This window comes from Cupressus sempervirens, chromosome 2 (genome assembly GCF_028749045.1).
Source record: "Cupressus sempervirens isolate cs-2001-9-10 chromosome 2, ASM2874904v1, whole genome shotgun sequence".
Taxonomy (NCBI): Eukaryota; Viridiplantae; Streptophyta; class Pinopsida; order Cupressales; family Cupressaceae; genus Cupressus; species Cupressus sempervirens.
This window is the reverse complement of record NC_143119.1, coordinates 434,636,079-434,660,718: the sequence shown is the minus strand read 5'-3', so window position 1 is coordinate 434,660,718 and position 24,640 is coordinate 434,636,079. Positions and strand designations below refer to the sequence as shown.

General features: G+C 33.4%; 1 pseudogene; it reads left to right on the top strand.

The window, feature by feature from the left end:
* Window positions 1-1,345: 1,345 nt before the first annotated feature.
* Window positions 1,346-17,841, top strand: LOC149572948 (uncharacterized; annotated as a pseudogene).
* The last annotated feature ends 6,799 nt before the right edge of the window (window positions 17,842-24,640 follow it).

The window sequence follows — 24,640 nt, the reverse complement described above, 5'->3', positions numbered from 1 at the left end:
AATCCAAAATAGCTACAATGATTCAACTTTAATCACTACATATGTTGTCTTCTCCCGACCCTCCCAATTTCATCTAAATAGCATTGTAAAGAAAATATATATGAAATCTATATCATATATATCCTTCTTAGTTATAATCATAGAGAATTAGATATTAAATTTCTACTATTTATTATAATCATAGTGATTGGTTTCTGGATTCAATTCAGTTAAAATTTTTATCATCACATAAAACTAATCTCCTAAGATTTGAGAGATACAATCGACAATTCTAAAAGATGAGATAGGTAAACATTCTGCCTTATGAATACATTATTTCCAGAGCTATATAATTTGATTGGAAATTTTAAAAAATAGTATACTTTTCTACTTGGATAAGGAAAATTGAGCATGAAGATAATACTTACCTTACCCATAAGACTATGTTGTCAACTTATTCCCACCCATTCATAAGTTTTCCCATCAAAATAGCGCATAGTTTTCATACCTGCCCATATACCTTCACAAGAAAAAACAATAATGACATTAGGACTAGATTTGTATACTACTTAAACAATCCATGATACAAAAAGTGGAAATCAAAGTAAGGTTTGCAATTTTTTTGAAGATAGAACTCTCCAATTTAGGCTCAGTTATAATGAGGTGAGACGCTGAGTATGTATAATTTATCTACCAATTTTCTTTAGCACCTTATGATAATTATGATAATCATATCATTAGTGATAACATAGTCCCAAGACAGTGCTGAGATCCAAGGATGCAATAAAATGTATTAGTGAATAGGCAAAGTTGACTAATGAATTCCTCCTTCTAACACACATGCTCTGTGATTGTATACACCGTCCTCTAACACGAATTGTTGGGAGGGTGATGTTGGGGAATTGTCTGCCAGATTCACTGAGAAATTCTCTAGTCTCGTAATGTTTCTATTCTCATATGGGCTCCCTCCTCTTTCCAAAAGCAATACTGTGAAGTTTTGTGAAAGTGTTGCTGCCAGTGGACATCCTGTTGTTCTCCTCCCACAATGATGTAGTCATATGTTGCTACTGTGGGAGATTTTGTTGCCTCCCTTATGAATCTACCATGGTGTGGCACCGTCACTGGTTATATTACACACACAAATCAGTTCTTAGGGCCAATGGGTGTGTATAACGAGATATAATACCCATTAATTTGTTAACTAGGAAGAAAGAAATCATTGAATATCTGTGATAGTTTTTAATCTAGAATGAAGATTGTGAGAAATTCTCCCATAAGCTGTGGTGTAAGTTGGTTGTCAAGGATGGCATAGAAGCAAAATGAAACACTAGGTGGAGTAATAGAAAACATTTGTCAACTACGAAAGATGGAAGAAAGTAGGTTGATCATGCACTCAGAGCCAAGTTGATGAGTAGGTTTGAAGTAGTGGTTTTTAACATTAGGCAGCTAAAACTAATAACATGAATATAAAAACATCAAAGCATCAAGAGCAGGTATTGAGCACATCAACATTACCTCAAGAAAAAAGAAATCATTTTTCAGACTGGTAGATCATGAAAAGACTGTTCCTTTACATACCACTGAAAATAATTCTATTGATAGGTAATATCAGTTCAAATCCTTCCACATTAAGGATTCTTAGTATGCACGTAACTCTAGAAAAACTTGGATGTCCACATTGAGATCACGCCCACAAAAAGCATAACCAAGTTAGATAGAGATGTTCCTCTTTAGAAAACTTTAGAACATCATATAACACTAGTAAGAGGAAATAAGAAGAAAACTATGCATACACATTGAAAACAAGTTTTTTGATTAAACTTTTGGATCCTTTTTCTTTCTGTAATACATTATTGAGTGTGATTAGAAACATCCATAAAATCAGTTTAACCTAAAATAGGTCATTGAGATCCATTAAATCAGTTTAACCTACAAGATTGCTTTCAATTATAACGGACTGCAGAGAACTCATATCCTTAATAATATATGGTATTTGATTTTCAGACATGAACTTCCTAAAATCTCTTATAATTTCTGAACATTTATTATCTCAAAAGAAATTCAATGTAAGTAATGTTCATATATAAAACACAATTATAACTTCCAAGCATTAAGTCTATGTTGTGCAATTCATTATCCAAATTACTTTGGCACTCACTGATACTGATTAACAATTTAACCAAGACTAATACAAGAAAATCATGACCGATCAACAATTTAACCAAGAATAATACAAGAAAATGGTGACCTCATTTTGTGGAGCCACAAATGCAAAAGCTACACAGTACTGCAAACAAAATTAGAACCTTCTTCTTAATCTCCATATTCTTTTCCTTGCAACCAACACTCTCATTTAGCTGCAAATCAAAACATTAAGATCTGCTCTATATCATATGCATATCATCCAGACTGAACATAACAATAGACAAAATGTGTATTCTACATTGACAAAATGACTAATATTAATAGTGATTTAATAGACATAGAAAGTTCATGAAATTTTCCATGCTTTCATTGTGAACCTAGTACCTGCAAGCCTACCACATCCTAGTCGGTGAAAAATAATAGTTAAACAAACAAATAACAAGAATGGTCCTTTTCATGCTGAGGTGCAAGAGAAAAGACCTGCCTAAAGAAGAGGGAAATGCAACCAAAATGAGCATAAATTTAGTAGATTTTGCCTAGCTACATTTACTAGATCACCTTTTAGATATATTTAATTCACTTTGCATAGTTCTAATGTTTGGAGATCTTTAAGCTTTGCTTGAATGAATTTGTCTATGATTTTGTCATGGCCTAATCAGAAGTTTATATTATTCAGCAATTCATTAGTCAACTTTTCCCATTCACTAATACATTTGGCATTGATAATACATTAGTCCCTAGTTAATTATGATAATCATATCATTGGTGATAACACAATCCCAAGACAGTGCTGAGATCCAAGGATGCAATAAAAAAGCTACAAGTTTAGAACTTCATGATAGTTCAAAGCATGAAGCCTTAGATGCATAGGACAACAGTCTAAACATAGGACAAAATAGAGAAATATTTAGTATCTTATTGAGCTTCACTTTGTTTCGAGAATAGTGTAATATTTTCTACTAAATAGGGCCAACCACGTGAAGGTGGAAGCTCATTTGGCCCCACCCCCCTCCCCCTAACATCACTCTACATTCCTCGGTAACATCTAACATTCATTCATTCTTTCAACCATTAATAAAATGTAACATTCAATCAATATCACATGATAACATTCATTAACACATTAGATTCTTAAACATGCAACATTCATCAATATTTTGCATTAACACATAATTCATGAACATTCATTAGCACATAATTTAATTCATTGAGACATAAAATTTAGTCATTATCAATTAAGGTATGTAGATGACAATCATTTCTTTTTTTTCTTTCTATTTCTTTTTTCTATGTAAGCTCTAAGAGGAGTATCAGTGTCATCATCAATTCCCCCCTCATCAGTTGTTATTTTCTCTGTTGTTGATGATCTCAAATTCCTATGCTATTGCAAAGGGGGGTCCTCTACAATAAGAAATAAAAGAGTTAAATTAAAAATAATTTATTATAATTGTTACAAGTATTTAATTATTTTAAATAGCATAACTGTGGCGCTCTTTACTTGATCTAACCACATCATTTTGTCTGGACTCAACGTCAACACGCTCATGAACATTGACCCCTCAATCCTCTACAGTTGCTATACAAAATGTTACATTAAGCCAAACACCAATTGCAATTACATATAAAAAATTTAATAGAAAATGTATACCTCCACCACTGGGATGCACATCATGCGAACCTTCAGCATTCATAGATTGTGTAGAAGGATTGTTAGGCTGCATTCCAACATCCTACGCATTGTTATCATTTCTTGCTTAAAACAGATATACTCACTTTATATTGGAACTTAACATCAAATAGACTAATTTGTAAAGTATTCATTTTGAAATAAATTTCATTTAGCTTATTTACCTGTGGCTCATATGCATCATTATTAGAACCTTCCACACTGATTTCAGCTCGTAGTCGTCGTTCAACCACGGCTCTATAGCCTTGTTGGAAGCCAATTCTCTTATCCTCTTCTATTAGGCATCTCTTGAACTCTAAGCCCTAAATTTTTGTGTGGTATGGTGAATTCTACTTGCATTGTTTCATCAACCAATGGAGGGTAGTTAAAATATCAAAAGGAAATACAAAAGTTGCAAAAGTTGAGGATCGGGAGCATAGACAAGCTAGTCTATCCTAGCATTTCCCATCAAAATATATAAAAAATTTGATACAATTTTTCATTTACTAATACTTACAACTCATGCTTGAAGTTTCAAAAAACCACCAGAGCCGAGCTTGTGTGTCCCATGCTTTTCTAGTCTTGCCTTTGTTGCCTTTGATGTGTCCGGCAATCTATGAAAAGTTTGAAATATGTTAGATAGTATAAATATAGAGGCTAATTAGTACAAAATTACATTCTCAATAGTATCACATACCTTGCTATACTCTCTACTGGTGTAATATTATTTTTCTTGTCAGCTTTATACTTTCCATCCAAAATCAGAGCCTGCCACTCAGCCTCAGGAACATAGGGCGAACGCTTGTACTGGGGTTATCCCATAAATTTTTCTATACTGGTCCCTAATATACTTCAAACATAAACCAACTTTTTCAAGGAGCTTGTTTCTCTTGAATGCACGAGGTCCAAAGAGTTGGGTCATGCTCTCTATAAGATCATCCTTCAACGATTTGTCTTGATTATTCCACCTTTTAAGTAAAAAAAATAAAATGTTAAAGCTACCTTTAATATAGTTCAAGAAATGGATGAAAAGGAAAAATATTCTAGCAATGATATGAAATCAAAATAGTGGTTTTGGGTTTTAGTTAGGATATGATGTTCAACCAGGTAAGCAAGGTGGGCCCAAATATTCACAAACACTCATCACCAAGTTTTCTCCAAAAAACATCATTTCCTACAAAACAATCATGGGATCATTAGTCGACGAAGAGTGATCAAAAACTAAATTACTATTATATCACTATAGAATAATAACTTTAAGGTACCTGGAACTTTGGCTACTTTTAATGGAATGCCTTCATCGTTGTTGATGATCAATATGACATCCTTCACCATTCTCGTACTAGGAATGTAGGAACATCTAGGAAATGATGTTGCAGCTCCTATTGCAAAAAGTTTCATAAGTTTCATAAGTATTTGTCATGAAGTATAAAAGAACAAATGATAATTGATGTTGAAAAGTTGTAAAAAAAAAAAACTGTTGAACTTTGATAGCGCATACAACTGTAGGAATTATCTTTAACCTCTAGCTATTATGTTGTTCCAATTGTGGTCTGCTCCAAGAATGTCATAAAGTAGCCTTGCAGAAAATCATTTGTTAGTTTTGATGAGGATTCTCATAAATTTTACATAGAGAACATTGATTTTCAGTGGATTTGAATATCAGAAGTTGAATTGCAACATTAATTCAGGCATGAGTTGTTTGGCATAATGCCAAAAGAAGCTGAAGTTGGGGAGAATGCATACAAACTATTTGCTAAAATGTTAAAAGAGATTTTTTTTAAAAACATCAAGTGCATGTTGTTTGAGTGAGGTTTATCTAGGAAGAGAAAGCCTTCAGTTTCAAAGTCCAACAATCACATTCTTTGCTTGAACAAGAACAGTAGGAGCCTCATATACAACAAATTGAGAGCCATCTTGTGGAATCTAATTGTCATGTTGAAGTATCATTTCAGCCTTCAACTGAGCCATATGGAAAAAAAAATGTTTTTAATGTGAAGATGGTTTAAAGGCTAGTCATGATACATTTTTTATATCTAGGCAATAAGATACTACTCAAGGATGTATGCAATCTCATGACTCATCTGTCAGGTCACTTGCCATCAAGTAGAAGGGGTAAGTTGAAGTTGTCGTTATGGAAGCATATCAAGCTTTTGCTGCAAGATAATTGGCAAAGCTTCAGCTGAGAAGGGAATTTCTTGGAAATCAAATTTCACTGGATATGGTTGAACATCTAATCAATGATCCTGAATCTTAACATTTATTTCCTCTCCAACTAGCTGTAATTCTGTGTAGTCCCAGGTGCATTAGTGCAATGTTCCCTACAGACAAAATAAGGAATAGAACCAACTCTAAAATGTCAATGTGGATTCTTGAAAAGGAATTCTCTAACAATTTGGAAAAACTAGCTTAGGAAAGTGCTTTTTAATGCTAGTTGTAGAATTGTTATACCATATATGTTTTACACCTTGCAATGGAATACTTTTGATCATCATTTCTCCAAATTGAGGGCTTGCCATGCAGATATATATGGCAGATGGTCTTATGAAATATCACAAACAAAAACATGGCTTGGTCATCTAGGTGCTAAACAAAGTTCAACTAGAGAGTGTAAAGGACAACTAATCATATTAAGATCATGGCGAATTTGAGGCCAATTTTTTTGAAAAGTTTGTAAACATAAACATGGTAAGAACATGGACAAAGATATTTATAGATATACAACTCAAATAATGGCTTTGGCCTCCAAGCTGGTCGATCTATTGCATCTATACAATGTTGCACCTCGAGAATATACTCCACTTTCAAAATGATAGGACTAGGCAATACTCTATCAAATAGGATCCATGTATTTATCGATTAATTATAGTGAAGATTTTGCAACTGAGTATGCACACCATTTTAATTATGAAAGAATTGACCACTCTATAGTCACAAAAGGTATGCCAGGTCATGACTTGAGGGATATAGGCTTAAGTAGAAAGGAATTGGACCTCAAAACATAACAAAATACAAGAGATTAGCAAAAGATAGTCAAATGAATAGACATGAAGAAGCAAAGTATAACAATTCATCATGTGGCTTCCAATGGAGATAGTGATCAATGTCAAGACAGCTAAAGGAAGGAATAGATAGGAAAATTTATAGTTGCTACAATCTGATGAAACACATGAGCTTCCTAAGGCATCACAAGGATATGAGGCTATACATCTATGTGTTAGTGTTGAGAATACTATGCAAGAATGTGTACCCATACCCTTTTATGCATGTTGATAGCACCATTCCTCATCGATATGATGAAACAAGCATAGGTTAAGTAGAAGCAGACATTTGTTGGAACTCGTGGGTGGAAGAATTGGCATATAGGAAGCACATTCACATTCACTGCTATCTATAGGAAAGGCCATGCATGCCCACAAGATATGTATTAAGCCATAACAAAGTTTTTAAAAGCCATGATAGCATTAGTGGTTAGTGTAAATCTATTCAAGTTGTAGTGAACAAGTATAATTTGTGCAGTCTTGGTGTACTCATTGAAATAGCAACTAAACAGGAGTCAGCAATTGTAACAGTCAAAAGAAGGTGATGATTCATGCAAGAAGATGTTAAAAATACACGAAAAAGTAATGTTTGAGTTCAAAGATAGTAGACATGTGAGTCTGGTTAATCATTCACATGAATTATAAAAACCAAAGGCGTACCAAATAAATAATTCTAAAAAAAATTGTGAAAAAGTTTAAACGTTGAGTGACTACCAAAGGGGGGTCATTACAATCTACATCGTAAACACATAACACTTAAACACATAACAAAAGAGAGAAAAAGAGGGATTTGTGTACCAGTAGATGGTGCAATAGTCGATGCCTGTAAGCTACATGTTGTCGACTCAGCAGTCGGAAAGAGATTTGTGGTTGTCCTAGATGGAGGTGGCATCGTCATAGGATCTGAAGCTAAAGAATAAAATTGTTAGAGCATGCATAAATATAGAACGTGTGGACTAGCATGGACAAGATTGTTAGAGCATTAAAAAAAAAGATTGTTTGAGCATGTATTGTCAATGATTATGATAATTCCTATATATATTCAGTGGAAAACACAAGTGGGGAATGGAACATGCAATCTACCTGAACCACCTGTAGCATCCTCATCATGGGAATGGGGCTCAAAATCATGCAAAAAACTCTGTAAAGACAACGCATCCATATTTTAATTAATGCCATAAAAGAGCATAACATAAAAACCATTATTGAACTCTTGTTATAATTAAAAATTTCATTAATACTTATTTTTAAGGTTTCAGAGGTGTGCAACAATTTAGATGCCCTATCTTTTATTTCCTGAGTAGTAGGCTTAATGGTTGCCAAACGTATGGTTTCTTTACCAATTTTCTTTAGCAACTTTTTAATCAAACTAATTGGGTCGTCGATCTCTGCTAAATCAATATAAAAAGGGTCCTCCTTAGGGCTAGGCTGCTGAGGGACTGCAGGTTCCTTTCCGTCCCTCTGACCAATGGCCCTCTGTGACAACAATAGTATTAGTATTATCAAAACTACTCCAAAACAATGAAGAAAAAAACATTTAAAAAATAACATTTTACTTCTATCTAGTTTGCACAATTACAATGAGTTTTACCTGCTCATGTGTAGGTGAGTCGGGAACATTGTCAACATCCCCTCTGGGTGGTTGCTCTATATTGTGCCCCTGTGTCAAAGATCAAGTATAAAAATGTTAGCCAAAAATTTATTGACTAAATGGTATGTTGGAGTCATTGATTAGAAGTTGGTTTAATAGTATGTACCACCCCCATGATAGTAGCCTCGTTTGTATCTATGTGGTTCAAATTGTAATCAATAAGAAGCTCTTCCCCTACACGTATTGATTTTATCGCACAGATGAATACATGATTTCCCTCGCGTGCCTCAAATATGCAATTGGGTTGCTTTATAGTTGACCCAAGTCATGTACTATTTATAAAACCTGCAATTTTCCCTATTGCTTTTGGCCTTCCATCAATGTATATAGCCACACTTTTACTTTGATTATTGTCTAGCTATTGTATATAATTTTCTGAGAGGGCATACCTACACATACGTTTTTTTTATTGAACAATATGCATCCAACTTTTGTAATCGTAACATGGTCCAACATACTCCATCAATACAAAAAAAAAATTTTAAGACACCTTTATGCCGTCCATATAAAATAGGCCCAAACCATGTAATGATGATGGTGCTATGTGATATATCCTCTCGTTAACACAAAAATCAGTGTTTATTGGAGGAAGTTCTTTGGGTACCCAATGTTTCTGTAGATGTTGGTACCTCAAGGGCACTTTGATGTCACCTTCCATCTCATCATCATAAGAACATGACCCTCCTTGAGCAAGGAAAAATTTCATGCATTTATTGAATTTTCTTCTAGTCCTTTGACCTCTAGTTAATCTCCCTATTCTAGATAAACTGCATGTCTCACTTTCCTCTTCTATTCCTATATTTCCCTCACTTGAGGAAGACACTTCTGAAAAATACCTATTTGCTGGCACCTACAAATGGGAGAGATCTTAGAAGACATCAATCTTACTATGATAAGTGTATTAAATAGACTGTCTATAAGGAGTATTGACTTATAACTGTCAATCCATGAGACTATGCAGGATGCTCCTGAAAGGGGTTCAGTTTCCTGCAAATATAATTCAATTATCGTGAGCATAATCACATCATAATCATAATCACATCCATCATAAGCATCACATAAAAATTAAAAACATTAAAAGGTACACAATATAACACTTAAATCAGGCTCACATTATAAGCCTACTAGGGAAGTAGGCATAGTGAAGGGCTAAGCACTTATATTATGTTTTCCCTATGAATTTTATTCTAGGTACAACTCCCTTTTATAGATATTTAATGAATTCCCTTTTCTAAACTAAACACTTACAAATGATTTTGACCTAAAAGAAAATAAGGCTCAATACATTCATGCATCAATATGTGTTTTAAATAGTTTTATTTAATTAATTTAGATTAATAGTTAATTTAGATTAGTAGTATTCTATTTCTAGTTGAAACTTGTAGCTTTTAAATAGATAATTAATAAACTATGTAACCATATAAGACAAATATATTTCTATCAAGAAATGAATATTAAATAGATTAAGGATTGATGGCATACCTCTAAATTTCATCATCATCATCCTCGTCGTCATCATCATCATCATCATCATCCTCCTCATCATCATCATTGTTGTCATCGTCGTCATCATCATCATCATCATCATCATCCTCATCATCATCATCATCATCATCATCTTTTCCATCATCATCATCGTCATCATCATCGTCGTCGTCATCATCAACATCATCATCATCAACATCAACATCAACATCATCTTCATCATCTTCATCATCATCATCAATAGTAGCATCTACATCATCTTCTACTTCTTTGTTATCTTCTTCTTCCATCACATTATACTTTATTGGCCTTCCTCTCAGTTCATGTCTAACAAAAAATGACCAACCCGATTTATGTGGAACCTCTGAGTAAAATAACTGCTCACATTGGCTTGGAAGAACATAGGGCTCATCACCAACTAGCTCAAACGACCTTGTATTAACCATTGTAAATCCATTATCATGTTCAATAACAATTCTATCAGGATCATTTGGATTAAGTTGTAGTGTGTACCATTTGACAACGAAGAGTACTAATTTGAAGGAACTAAAGTCATAGTCAAGTATATCATTCAAAATACCATAGTATTGATTTTCAGACTCTTGAGAATGTAAGTCATTTCTAGATGAAATATTAGTCACTTGAAAGACTGTAGGTATTCCTGAATCACAAGTTTTCTTTGCGTCATCCAACAATTTGACGCATATATTTTGACCATTACAAAACAAAGCCTTATGCTGTTTAACCTGCAATAATATGTGAAACATTTCAAAATTATTGTATCATGAGTTGATAAACATACGAGTGATTAATAAATTTGTACGTACCTAGAAATCTCTTAAACCACATGCTAAATCTATTTCCCTTTGCATAACATTGGAATCTCCATTAAGATGAGCTTCCTTAACCAATGAAGATACACCTTCCCATGTTAATGTCTGACCAAAATGTTGACATCATTCAATCCATACCGTCATCCAATCCAGATTGTTTGCAATATACAAATGTAGTGCATCCCACTCTCGAGCACCTGTACAAAAAAAAAATAGACAACTTACAATCGATTTATTTTGAAGATTAAGAAATAATATCTTACAATAACATCTTATAATTTATTACCTCACTTTTCTTAATGTACCTTTCACCATCAAGTACTCCCCTTCTAATTTTTTAAAAGACTTGAGATCCCAAATGAGATCTACATGGATATTTGATGCAAACTTAGGAAGATATTCAGTAATGTACACCATAGTCTAGTATACCATATATCCCTCTACCATAGAACCCTCAGGATGTGCTCTTTGTCGAACCAAAGCCTTCAAAGATTTCAAGTGCCTCTCAACCATTCACATTGACCTAGTGTGTACAGGTCCACACAATTCAATCTCCTCAACTAGGTGTATGAGGTAGTGTTCCTGTGCATTGAAAAAAGTTGGAGGTAGACACTTTTGCATTTCACACAATAAATGAGGAATTCGTCTCTTCCAATAGTTTATATCTTCTTTATGGATTTCTTTAGATGAAAAATACCTACATTAAGACATTCAACTCACAAAAAAATATATAGATACGAGATTTTACAAAATAATATACAATAGATTACATAGCAAGAAAAAAAAATCACGAATATAATAAATATATACAAAAAATTGAATAGATATTACTACTTACCTCATGTATTTTCCAAAATCGTATATCACTTGTTTGATGTTATTGTTGAAGGGCTCTGGGAGAGATAGAGAAAGCACGTACTGCAGTAATTATAAACCAATCATTTCATTGTTTTCTAACATAACATAACGAATAGTACACATAGTTTATGAATATATTGTAAATACAAAAGAACATAACTTACCTTGATGAAAGTATGCCAATCATGCGTTTTGAGCCCTAGCCCAAATTCACTATTTTTTGATATGAGATTGTTTATGTTCGCAACAAATCCTATGGGAAATTGAATTTTTCGTATGACTTCTTTTATGGCATCACTTTGCTGCTCCATTAATAACCAAGGAAGGGCACTTATATTAATCTTATCTATGTTGCTATTTGAGTGAATGAAATTCTTCAATGCATGATTGGATTCATGAATGTCATTAAAAATTTTGACAATTTTTTCTTTGTCACGCCTTCCATCCAATATTTTCCACAATGTCTCTATTATATTCTTTCCAATATGCATAGTATCAAAAAAATGCACAATTTGTAAGTGCTCGTAGTAGGGCAACCTGCTAAATTTTTTGGGATAGTTTTTTAGTCCCTTTGGAAGGTTCTCAGTACTACCTTGATGACCTTCACGATCATCAATTACACAATTAGTAAACAAAAATCACAATAGAAATATATAAATTACAAACATAAACCATTAGGTGGAACAACATTACCTCAACGATTAATTATATTATATTCCAACTTCCATAGGCGAGGTGTCATTCTTTGTGGCTTTGATGTAGTCTCTTCTTTCCCATTGAAAAGATGTTTTTCTGTACTTTGATACTTATGATTCCTATGGAGGAAGTGTCTACACTCATCAAACACATGCTTTCCTAAACTTTTTGAATGACTAGATTTCATCTTTGGACCACAAACTGGACATGCAAATTTTTCCTTTGTTTGAAGACCTACAAGATAATAATATAATTGTATTATTAAATATGTTGATTTTTATAATTAGAATTATCGTGTGCAACTTGAATTCACTATAACATACCGCAAAAATGTGTTAGCCCTGGGGCATCATGTATTGTCCATGCAAGTATTGCATGGAATTGAAATTGTCTTTGTCCTATTGGTCTAGACACATCATACATAGTGATACTATTCCATAACTCCACCAACTCATCGATAAGAGGCTCAATATATACATTCATATCTTTAACTTGATATTTACCTACTTGAATGAATAGTAACATTACATAATTATTGTGACCGTTTTACTGCAAGATTTGTAAGTACATGTAAATTAATAACTATCAAATGATAAGATGCCTGGAACAATCATTGCCAACATAATGTTCTCCTTCTTTATTGACATCCATGAAGGAATGTTATTGTTGATAACAAAAATAGGCCACACCAAGTAAACAGATCTCATCTCTCCAAATAGATTGACACCATCCACTGCCAATGAAAGCTTGAGATTACAAGGTTCTTCTTTGAAGTGTTGCCACTTTTCCTCTATGTGCATAAATGTCAAATCATCCGTAGGGATTCGAATAATTTCATCTTGACTTCTATTGCGTGCATGATAATCCATAAATTGAGCCAAGCTACTGCACCTGAATAATTGTTGCATCCGTGGAATAATGGGGATGTAAAAAAGAACCTTTTGAGACACCTTTTTTGTTAGTCGATCTATTTGATATCTACTTGTATGACGTACAGGGCATTGTGTTGCAAATTCATGTTCTTTATAATATATAATATGATCATTGGGACAAGCATGTATTGCTTGATACTCCATTCCAATATCTTTCATAACAGCAAATAATTCTCGATATGAGCGAAGTAGAATATTTGATGGTGGTAACAGAAACTTGCCTATCAATCTATAGAAAAAAATATAAGTTGTTAATATAAACAATATTAGTGGTACATTATTCACCCTTTGTTAACTATAAAGACATATATGACATACCTTAACATACGTGACATTGTTATGTTGGATAAACCATTCATAACCTTCAAGTTCAACAATAACAATATAGCAAAGAGAAGAGTTGTTTGGGAGTCTTTGTATAGGGGCTTGTATGCCTTCTCAAGTAGAGGTACATCGAGGCTATCATCATCATCATGATTAGATATGCTTGGACTAAATGTGTCATGGATCAATGTATTTATACCATCATCTTCAATTGTGTTTTCTAGCGCATGATCGTCATCTTCCATGGGATCATTATCTTCACCTTGGATATTCGCACCTCCATGTTCCTCCACTTCGAGAACCATATTCTTCAGATTGTTGTGGTTCATATCATGTACTTCCCTAGGGAGATCAACCTATATAAAATTGATTAACATAAATAAACCATGATCATCAACTAATCATCAAGTGATTTTATATGTATATAAATTGTTAAAATGCTATAATGAACAACTTACCAGTGGATGATAGTCATGCCCCCCTTCAATGTGACCATTCTCCCTACAATTTCTCTTAACTATTTTGATCAGTAGTCTTCTACGGTTTAAGCCCTTACAAATTTTGTAATAAAAATAAAATTTTCCATCACCTTTTCTTTTCAAGTTAGACCACAATCTATCGATTGTCTCCCTATTTTGTTCTTCACTTATATTATCTGACATGATCATTTTTTGTAGGAAGCAAAAATCGGGCTATGAAAACTTTGATCTACAACTTTCACAAACTAAGAAAAACTATCAAAAGTACACAAATCTTATTAGACCTAGCTAAATATTTTAATATTTTAAAAATACTTTCTTTGACTTTATTCCTAAGACATTTAACCCAATCACCTTTTATAACATTTAGTCAATTGCTCTAGGCAAATTTGTGGATAAGATTATTTGTAAAACTTTGACCAACCGTCTGAAGGTCTTATTTCAAGAGACCTTACAACATTAAGCCACTACAAAAAATTTCAAAACATATAAGCTAAAAGTCTAGTTAAAATATACATTAGATTAAAAAATATACAATTTTCATAACCGAGCACGCGGCTATAACTCGTGCAATGGCCTTCTTGGTTAGTTGTAGAAGCTCTCTAGCAATCAAATTATACAAGCTACAAGGCCTAACAACAATTTCAAAATATATAAGCTACAAGGCAAGACATATTACATGACATGGAAAAAGGAACAAAATTTACAAGCTTTAGCAAGACATATTAAACAACATCATAGTGCTAGAGAGATCACAATTATATGAGTCAAACATAGTCATGAAAAAGCACATAAATTAGTTATTATATGCAATTAAAAGATATATAGTTAGATAGGGACATCCATAGGGCATATTGAAGAAATGAAATGGTGATATATGTTTCATATAGGATTTTGAAGATGATAGTGTTCTAAGGCAAAGAATCAGGAATCTACCTTCAGTCAAACAAATTAGAGGTTCGGTAGTTTCTTTAAATCCTGCACATGATATGGCCTTCAATATAGCACTTCTCTGTAGCTTGCCTGTCACAATAGAAGAAAAGATGAAATTAAAATGAAAGCCAAAAATGTTACAAAGAGAATGAGCTCTTTTATGTTGATTTTTTTTCATGATATCAATTTTTTTTTCTGGATCCATTATTTATGTTCTTTATCCCAAAAAAAAAACATATACAATTGAATCCAAAAACAAAATTTGATGTTATAAATGGATTGTAGTAATCTGATAATCATGTCTTGTTCAAAACCTTGCTCCAATCAACATCTTGCACATTCAAATATTTTTTTGGGCACTTAATAGATTCCTAACTTATCTGGCCAGTGTAAATTGTATTATATAATCAGTGTAATCCAGTATATATTTGCAACCAGTATGAATATTTCTTGGTGGTTTGTGGTTTGATCAGTTTATCTTATTCACTTATTTTTATTCAGGGGCATTTGTGGCAATGTCTATTATGGGATATGTGGACAAGATGATTTCACCTAAAGGGCTTCAATTAACTATTGCACCCTTTGGTGTCATTTGTGCTATTTTGTTTAGTACTCCAGCACCAGCTACATGGGTAGGATTGGAAACTCTTGAAACCCATTTTTTTTGTAGCATCTTAAGAAACTACAAACAAACATTGTAAGATCATGTTAAATTAACAAGGTTTTGAATTTTATTTGTATAAGTACAACATCTTTGTATCTCATATCGGCTATGCGCGTCTTGGAGTGATTGCACTCACTATTTTTGGCTCAGGATGGATTGCATGTAGTGTTGCATTGGTTGCATTTGTGGCATTCATGATATACACCGGTTCTCTACATCCTCTTGGTTTTCCTTTCTTCCATAGCATTTTTTTCTTTGAATCATGTTGTATTGTGTTTTTCATTCTTGATAACTTAATCTACTGCAAGTAGCGAGTAGTTACCTCTAAATCCTGGTTAGGAGTCCCAAGAATGGCTTATTTGACTCAAAATAATATATTTTGCAGCTGCTAGTTTGCCATTACTTCTAATTGATGCACCAAAGTTTCAGCATTTGTACTAGTGGTACTCCATATTCCCTGGAGCCGTAGGTTGCATTTTATTATGTCTGTTGGTAAGACTTGTTGTATCACTCCTGAAATGTTTTCTTTGTCTATCTTCATAATTTTAAGTCTTGATAGAGGATAGTTCTGGTGTAATTAGATATTACTAATTTTTCTTTATTTTAGTTCATTTAGAATAATGCATTTTCATACTAGTTGTCTTGTAAACATCTAAGAGTTTTCACTTTATTTGAGCACTTGTTGTCTCACACCTCTCTTTGTGTGATCCATCTTTGTGTTCTTATCCTCTCATTGTTGCACATACTTTCAGCCACAATGGAGGATAATCCACCTTTGGTGGACACGTTCTTAGTTGTTATAACTTATGTTCATCACGTGCATTACTCCTAGTTATATTCAAGCACATCTACATGTATTGTATCGATTACCCATTATTGTTGATCATCAATGAATCAAGTCATTGGAGAATTATATCATTGTCTCCCTTTTGTGCTATCAATTGGACTTTTAGATATTGGCTTTTTCATTCTTTGTTTTAGATAAATTTTTACAGATATTTTGAACTTTCTTATTCCCTGTTATGAGAATCCTTATTTCATCGAGTGGGTAAAATTCTTCAACGATATACTTTTGAGAGGGTGATGGGTCCTATAGATTGATTGATCAGATGGGTCTTGACCAACCCAATCTTGTCGCGCTACTCTGTTCTCATACGGATCAAAACAAAGGCTTCTGAGTCTCAAGATGTCTTCCTAGTATGTTTTTTGCACAAAGTAAGGGAGCCCAGTCTCTCTAGGCAATCCACTATCTATGCCAGCTTTTTCTTTTGAATTCACTGGATTTTGCAATTTTTAATTTGATAGATTGGAATTAGGCCTCTCATGAAAGCCCTTAATTGAAATCCCCTCTCTCCAAGGTTTAGGTGGGGATTGGAGTAAAAGGTTTAAAAAAATAGGGTCGTTCATACTTAATAAATTTGTTAGATTAGAATTAGGTCTTTCATAAAAGCGTGTCATTGAAAATCTCTCTCCAGGGTTCATGCGGGTATTGGAATTAAAGGCTTTAAAAACTAGGTTTTTTGATACTTCACATATAGTACCTTCATGTTAACTATTTTCAGTCAAAAACTTATGAATTCTTTGCTCATTAAATTATTCCTTTATCAATTTTAATATTTAAGAATAGAAAATGATGAAATGGCATGCAATTGATGATATATATGCTCGTTAAGCACATTTCTACTATTCCTGTAGAAATTGAATCTGGTTTGAACAACTATATAGATACACGTATTAACACTAAAGCCACACATTACACACATTTGGGGTTTGTCCAATTATCAAAGGACAATATATCTACATTGCATTATAGTGAATTAGAATGCTTGCAGAATCAACATTTCAATCACAGTCCTCATTAATGATGGAACATCAAGTATATTTTGATAAATTGATACAAAAGCTGTTGTACAAAAGCTCTTATACAATTGATAATTGGAGCACAAGTATCTCCTACTTATCAATTCATACAAAAGCTCTAATACAATTTTATTCCAGAAGCATTGTAGTCCAATTAAATAAATATAACCTGGGCATGGTAGTTCTTACACCATCTTAGATTAACTTAAATTGGAAACTAATTCTAAGACATTCATTTGATTTTGTGCTGCAGCAAGAGGTGGTGACATTTTTGAAAGCGAATTACAAGTTCTGAGAACTATGGATGTATTAAAAATAACACCTACAGTATGAAATCCTAAACTTTTTCCTTTTCTATATTTTGGGACTATTTTACTACCAATATTCCCAAGGTAGTCTTTGTGGACAGTGTTAGTCCCTATGCAATAGCCAGATTCACCTTAGTATTAGTTATTAACTTGCAACTTGCCCTCCTCAAGAACACTCTTTATCAAATGATATTGTAGCTCAATGGTGATTTGGAGGAAGAAGTACTCATGACCCAGCCTCAAGATTTCAAATTTGTATGCAAAGAACACCGGTTATGCAAAGAGCACTAGTTATGCTTACTAGTGAAGACTCTTTATGGCCTTAAGTAGGCTTTCAAAGCATGGTACACCAAGACTGACAGTTACTTGGATGCACATGGCTTTCAAAGGAGTCTTTTAGATCCTGACTTGTATGTCGAGAGTGCTAGTAGTTCTATCATTCTTGTTGTCATCATATGATATTTTCATTACTAATAGAGGGGCACATTTTCTTGAGTAGATCAAACTAAAATTGTGTTAGTCATTTTATATAATTGATTTTGGTTTTTTGCATTATTATTTTGGTGTGGGGGTTTCGAAGACAACCAAAGATCTTACCCTTTACATCTGAAGCATAGGATCCGAAAGTGGGTCCATACACACTTGTATCCTCCCAAGTTAGCTTTCTAGAAGGTTTATGCTTCCTCCATTCTTTTCCATAGCTAATGCATCACCAAAACTTCATTCTAATGCATCATCATATTTTATATTGTTTCACCTAATGTGAATATACACCAATAGGATATGAGTTGATCCCTTGTATATTGACATAACTTCTAGCACAAGTTGCCAATAGTATGGGAGAGGAGACAGCTGTGTGAACAGAGTTATAAGGAAGGACCAACATTAATAAATGAGCCATGTAAAATGAATAACATTCTCTCCTAAAATGATAAACTGACCATCTTGGAGGTCAAAGTTTGCAAATAGATGGCAGAAGATTTCACGTTTCTAGCAAGACGTTAGGTGCAAGAACAAGCCAACATACAAGTAGCAGATGATTGGATGAAGGTTGGAAATAGAGGGTAATACCAAGTGCAGTGAAAGTGGAAATTAGAGGTGATGATATGTGAAGCTAGGCCAGAAGTACGGCCATCAAAACCTTAAGAAAATTATCATTTGAATAGTCAATCATGCCCTCCGTACCCATGCAGTGAAAGAAGGGGGAAGATTAACACCAACCCTAAATAGTAAGTGACAAAGAACGTAATAAGGTATGGTAAGGAGGTAAGTTATTTCTATCACATTTTCTTGAGCAGATCAAACTTAAAAACAAAAATAAAAACTACAATGGCAAGAGTCCTCTGAAAGTTACCTTGGCCCTTTTGCCGCACGCAGAGCTGTGTCAATTCTAAACATGACAAATTTCAAATGAGCAACATTTTTTGCTTCTTCTTTTTTCTTATATCTCGTTAGCATTGCAATTGCTCTGTTTTTTCTCATTAGCATCGCAATTGCAACGTTGTCAGGTTATAATTGAAAAAAAAAAAGCCAAAAACACACAACATTTGCCTGCCGTTGCAAATTTCTATCACAATTTTTCTCCAAATGTATTAGTGTCATAGAAATTGTAGCCCAACATAAATGGAAGTTATATCAAATGGATGTAAAGTTCACCTTCTTGAAAGGTGTATTGAAAGAAGAGGTTGATGTGAAGCATCCACCTAGTTATGAAGTCCTTGGTGAAGAACACAAGGTGTATAAATTGAAGAGAGCTCTATATAGGCTCAAGCAAGCTCCAAGGGCATTGTATAATAGGATTGACTCATACTTGATGAGCAATGGCTTTAGAAAAAGAAATGGTAAGCCCACTCTCTACATTAAGGCAGAACATGGTAAGGTTGTGATTGTTGTTTTGTATGTAGATGATTTAATCTTCACTAGAAATGATAATTTCCTAATTGGTGAGTTGAAAAAGACCATAAAAATGAATTTGAAATGACAAACCTAGGTCTCTTGAAGTATTTTCTAGGCATAGAAGTAAAAAAAATGTAAGATGGCATCTTCATCTCTTAAGAAAAATATGTAAAGCAGATCTTGGAAAGATTCAAAATATAGAATAGTAAGGCAGCCCCAACACCAATAGTAGTAGGTCTAAAGTTGAGCAAGGAAGATTGTAGAAAATGTGTGAATCCAACATTATACAAGAGTATAGTTGGAATCTTAATCTATTTGACAGCAACTCGACCTGACATGATGCATGCAATAAGTTTGATTTCCAAATTTATGGAAACACCAAAAGATTCCCATTAGCAAGTAGGAAAGAGGATCCCAAGGTATATGAATGGTACCAAGGGATTTTGGATCTTGTATACTATAGATAATGATTTCAAGTTGGTTGGTTACACTAATAGTGATTGGGCTAGAAGTTTAGATGATAGGAAGAGCACTTCTACATATATGTTCCATATGCAATTGGGTACAATTTCATGGACATCCAAGAAGCAACCTATTGTTTCTCAATCTGCAACAGAGGCTAAATACATAGTAGTAAATGCAACATGTCAAGCTATTTGGTTAATGAGAATCTTGACATATTTGAATGAAAGGCAAGAGGATGGAACCACAATCTTTTGTGACATCATTTACTCAATTGCACTATCTAAGAATCTAGTCTTCCATGGGAGAAGAAAACACATAGAAATTAGATATCATTTCATCAGAGAGTTGGTGGAGAATGGAGACATAAAGATGAAATTTTGTGAGTCTAAGTAATAACTAGTAGACATTTAAGCCTTTAGGCATAGGAACTTTTGTGCACCTAAGAAAGATTCTATAGGTAATATGGTTAGTTAGATGTCTTGATTATTGTCATTTATGGAAACATATACTCAGCATTTCATTTATGCATTTAGAGATAGGAAATTGTCTAAGAATTAGACAATTTGCAGTAGTGTAGTGAACAGATCTTAATAGTATGGATGATGTGCAAAGAATTAGCTTATGCATAGTTGAGGAAAGCTTTGTGAAACCTCCATAGTAATATGTACTAGTGTGCATGTGTGTATTATTAGTATGACGCAAGTTATAGTAAGTTTAACTGTGCTAGTATTTAACAGTGCAAAACAAAGTATAGCAAAAATAGTGCTATACAAATTTAGGAATTGTTTTGGTTTTAAAATATTTACTAAGTAATGTTTAGATAACTATGTGGATATTATTTTATATTATGTCAAGCATGTGAAGACATGGAAGCTAACTAAGTAACAATTTTTGAATGTGTAAGATATAAGTAAAGATCTTATGTTGTGTAGATAAGTGGAGAAAATGAGTGATGCAATGAATGTATGCGATGTGCAGATATTGTGGAAGTTGCATGATTAGATGTAACATGTGAACTATTGTGAGAACCATCTATGAGTCTTATGTGATGTAAAATTTGATGTTAGATTAGAGAAAGTGTGAGTTACAATAACAAGCCAAGATTGTATGTACATCTATTTTGTGAAGGAACTGAATTGTATAATTGCATGTTAGGGCAGTGGGCTCTTCTTGCATACATTGTAATTGATCTACCAACTCCTAATAGGGTTGAAGAAACACCTAGCATGGTTGAGGCTTCTAACAAGGACTCGAGACACTATATGTACTTCATAGACTCCTAATAGGGTCAATATCCTTGACCAGATCCTATTATTTAGTGAATTATCTAGTGGGTATCATCCCTACCAAGGTTTTCCCTTGGCTAGAGTTTCCTTAGTTAACTAATAATGGTGTTATGAGTTCTCTATGTGTATGGTTATATTTATTTTTCAAGATCTTTTGTTAATTATAATCACTGGATCATTATAATATTGGACTTGATGTTTGGTGGACATAGCCTAGGGTTTGGGTAAGCCACATTAAATCTTGGTGTCATGTGTTCTCTTCTATGCCATTTATTATTTTTTGATATTGTTTATATTTACATGTAATTCTTTACTTATGTCTGTGGTTAATACTAACAAGTGGTATCAAAGCCTAGTTTTTTTTTAGTTATCCTCTACATGAATGTCTAACAAATGAGTGGGAGTCTCAAAATTGAGTGGGAGCAATGGTAGATGAGGGTAAGCTAAGGGTTGTCAAGTTTAATGGGTAGAAATTTTAGTTATGGAAGATGAAAATGGAGGACTATCTTTATTAGAAAAAATTATGGAAGCTGCTGGAAGGAAAAACTAAGAACTAGGGAACTGTGACAAATGAGGACTAGGATATTTTAGACAAAAAGGCACTTGGAAGCATTCGATTATGCTTGGCACCATCAATGAAATTTAACATTAAAAAAGAGAAGACGATGGAAGAGTTGATGGAAACCATAGCAAAATTATATGAAAATTCCTCCACTTCAAATAAGGTATTTCTCATGAAACATTTATTTAATATGAAAGAGAAAAAAGGTGGATTTGTTGCAGATCATTTATATGTGTTTAATACTATTACTTGTCAGTTATCTTCTATGGGTATCCATTTTGATGAATAAATTAGGGCTTAGTTGATTTTGTGTTTTTTTTTCCTAGAAGTTGGAGTGGCTTGTTAATGGCTGTGAGTAATTATATTTCTATATCTAATACCATAAAATATGATGATGTGACCGGTGTTATTTTGAGTGAGGAAACTCATAGGAAAACCTCAGGTGGATCTACATCAAGAAGTGCTTTGAACACACAAAGCAGAGGTAGAATGACTGAGAGAGAAAATAATTCTAAAAAATCATGGAAAATCAAGAGGAAAGTCAAAGGGGAAGAGGTCTCAAGCCAAAGACTAAGAGATTGCTAGTACTGTGGGAAACTAGGGCATAACAAGAAAGATTTGTGGACTCAAAAGAATAATGAAAGAGATAAACGAAAAGGGAAAAAGAAGGAAAATATGGTAAGTAACAAATCTAAAGAGGATGATTTTCTTCTATCTTTAAAAAGTGTTGATAATTCATGATTTTTAGATTCTAATGCTTCATTTAATGCTACACATCATAGAGGTTATTTCATTGATTATGTCCAAGAGGATTTTGGGCTTGTTTATATAGGAGATAATGAACCTTGTCAAATTTTTGAAAAGGAAAAGTTAAGATTAAGTTGCAGAATGGGAATCACTGGCTACTACATGAGGTAAGACATGTTCCAAGGCTAAGTAGGAATTTAATTTTAGTAGGTCATCTCAATGATGAGGGTTTTGTAGTTATTTTTAATAATAAAAATTGAAAGGTTTCAAAAGGTTCCCTTGTAGTAGCAAAAGGTGTGAAAGTAGGAACCTTATATCTTTGTATAGGTCATATTGTTCCTTCTACTTTGATTGCTTCAAAGAAAAATTAATGTTTAGGAATAGTTGTTGTAGTTGAGCAGGGAGAACAAATAGTTGTTGTAGATTTTGATACAATGCTATAGCACAACAGACTTGGGCACATGAGTGAGAAAGGTATGAAATTACTTCATTCAAAGAAAGCTCTACCAGCTCTGACATGTGTTAATATGGATTTCTATGAAAGTTGTGTGTATGGAAAACAAAAGAGAGTGAGTTTTGTGAAGAGTGGGAAGGAAAAGAAAAGTGAGATATTAGAGCTTGTGTAGAAAAATGTATGGGGACCAGCTCAAGTATCTTCCCTTGGAGGATGTCATTGTTATGTTACATTTATTGATGATGCAACTAGAAAAGTATGGATTTATTTCCTAAGATAGGAATCTGTTGTATTTCAAACTTTTAAGAAATGGAAATGCTTGGTTGAAAATGAGACTGGTAAGAAATTAAAATGTCTCAAATCTAATAATGGTGGTGAGTATTGAAATCATGAATTTGAAGATTATTGCTCCACTAATGGTATTCATAGATAGAAAATTGTTCCAAGGACTCCATAGGAAAATGGAGTGGCTAAATGCATGAATAGGACTATAATAGAGCATGCAGGGAGCATGAGGTTACATGTTGGGTTGCTCTTGAATGTGTGGGAAGAGGCTTTTAATACTGTTGCATATTTGATTAATAAAGGTCCCTCTACTCCTTTGGATTGTGGTATTCCAGAGGAATCATGGACTGGTAAGAAGGTGAGTTATTCTTTTCTCAAAACCTTCAGTTGTAAAGAATTTTCTCATATACATTCTAAAAATAGAACCAAGTTGGAAGCTAGGTCAAAGAAATGTGTATTTTGTGGATATGGCATTAATGAATTTGGTTATAAGCTTTGGGATTTTGAAAATCGTAAAATTGTAAGAATCAGGGATGTCATATTTAAGGAGAAAGTGTTGTACAAAGATTTTTTGCAACAACATGAGAAGAAAGAAGATGATTATTTAGTGTTAGATGATACTCCAAAAGGTGATGTTCTAGTAATTCCTCATGATGTGCAACAACTACAATAAAAAATACTACACACTAGTGAATGTTAGATGGTCAACAAGGTTAAATAGACCTCCAGAAAGATTTTCTCCTTCTTTGTATTCTATTTTACTAACAAATGTTGATGAACCTAAATGTTATGATGAAGCTATGTAGGTGGATACTAAGATTTAGTGTGAGTCTACAGTGAAAGATGAAATGGACTCTTAGCTGAAAAATAAGACTTGGGATTTATGCAAGTTGCCCATAAGTAAAATGGTTTTACAAAATAAATGGGTTTATAGGTTGAAAGAAGAGGATGGAGGTAATAAAAGATTTAAAGTCGAGTTAGTGGTAAAAGGATTTTCACAGAAAAAAGGCATTGATTTTGATGAGATATTTTCTCCTATTGTAAAAAAAAATTCTATTTGCATTATTTTAAGTATTGTGGCTACTGAAGAT